The sequence below is a fragment of the Quercus robur genome, chromosome 10, assembly GCF_932294415.1.
Source record: "Quercus robur chromosome 10, dhQueRobu3.1, whole genome shotgun sequence".
Lineage (NCBI taxonomy): Eukaryota > Viridiplantae > Streptophyta > Magnoliopsida > Fagales > Fagaceae > Quercus > Quercus robur.
Genome location: NC_065543.1, coordinates 30753620 through 30755653, shown reverse-complemented (window position 1 = coordinate 30755653; position 2034 = coordinate 30753620).

Here is a 2034-nt window from a genome sequence, read left to right as displayed (position 1 = left end):
CCCTATCGCTTTACCTAGCTAGTTTTAACAATCTACAATGGCAAGACTGATCCCGTGGAGCACGTGAGCCATTTCAATTAGAGGATGACCATTCATTCCAAGAATAAAGCCCTTATGTGTAAGGTTTTCCCTTCAAGCCTCGGTCCTACCGCCATGAGATGGTTCAATAGACTTGAAAAGGGTTCAATAGGATCCTATGAGGAGCTAACCAGGGCATTCGTTGCTAGATTTATGACATGTAGTAGGGTCCTGAGACCTTTGGACTCTTTGCTCTCTATGGCTATCAGGGAAGGAGAGTCCTTGAAGACTTACTCGAATAGATATTGGGAGCTCTTTAATGAGATTGATGGGGACTTTGAAGACGTGGCAGTCAGAACCTTTAAAGTGGGGCTACCTGTGAACTTGCATTTGTGGAAATCCCTTACCATGAAGCCTACTCAGGATATGCCCTAGCTAATGGATTGCATAGAAAAGCATAAAAGAGTAAAGGATGACCAATCCCAAAGTAAGGGGAAGGCAAAGGTCTTCATGCCTGAGCGAAGGGACCCTTGGCCAGACAAATATGGACCTAGCCGACCAAGGAAAGACTTTTTCAATCAAGCCACGTAGTTAACTCGGTGTTCAAAGAGCCTGTATATCGAGTATTGGAAAAGATAAAAAAAATGATCTTTACTTCAAATAGCCAAATAAGATGGGAAGGGACCCCATAAAGCGAAATCAAAACCTGTACTACCAGTATCATCAGGAATGAGGTCATACGACCAAAAATTGTAGGAAGTTGCGTGATTTTTTGGAACAGCTGGTCAAGATAGGCAAATTAAAGCAATTCATACACCAACCTTCGGGACCAGGAGAAGGCATGGGTTTACAAAGGGATGTGGCACCACGCCTACCCTTTAGAACTATCAACATTATCTTTGTTGCTTCAAAAAGGGAGTTGGGTTCCTTGTTCGGGGTAATAACCATTTCACTGCAGTCAAGGGTAAGAGAAGAGGGTAGAGAGTCCAAACAAACTAAGACCAAAGAAGAGCCAACTCTGGGTTTCTCCGAGGCTGATAAGATAGGTACTTTCGAGCCCCACGATAATGCTCTTGTGGTCACCCTCCGAATAAAAGGGTTTGACGAGAAAAGAGTAATGATAGACCAAGGAAGTGGGCTAAGATCATGTATCTAGATTTGTATAAGGGTTTAGGATTAAAACCCGAGGACCTCAACAAGTATGATAACTTCTGGTTGGATTTGATGGAAAAACTGCGACCCCTTGTAGACACCACATTTTGTACCCTTTACGACTTGGGCCCCCGTTCCCCAACGATGTTGAAATTCTAAGACCCAAGGTTGGTTTAGGGCACAATCAGATGTTAAATTGACTTGAGAAATGTTAAATGAAAATATAACTTTTAATGAGTAAATAAATCTATTTTTGATAAAGTAAATCCAAGGAAGCCCTCAGCCTGCGCACGCAAGAATCAGCCTGCGTGCGCAGCCATAATGCATGCGCATGCAGGCCCGAGCCTGCGTGCACATGTTAGATTCCAAAAACATAAAAAGACAAATTTTTTGCATCAATGCTAAGGTTTGGAATGAATCTCATATCGTCATGGAGCCATTCCAAACCCCTATTTTTACAATATAAATAGCCATACATGGTACTTTTTCAAAATATAGACAGAAATCCTAAGGGAAAACACTAAAATTCACTAGAAATAGTGAATTAAACAGGGACTTTTTTACAAAAATCCTCAAGTCAATTTTCTTTTGATTGGGGTCTTTTCTGGTCTTTATCTTTGAGTTTAAGATTACTAGTCACTTTTTATTGATTGTGAATAGATTTGACTGAGGGGAACGGTAAAAAATCAAGCTTGAAGAGCTTCTATTTTGAGGTATTAGTTCTAAGCTTTTTCTTTCTTTTTCTTTAATTTGATTTTGTTTGTGTTTGTAGAGGGAAAGGAACAAAAGAAAAGATGAAGAAGAAAAGAGGGAGGCCAAATTTCGGCCCCCCTCTCTTTTCCCTTTTAATGCTGAGTCAACTCA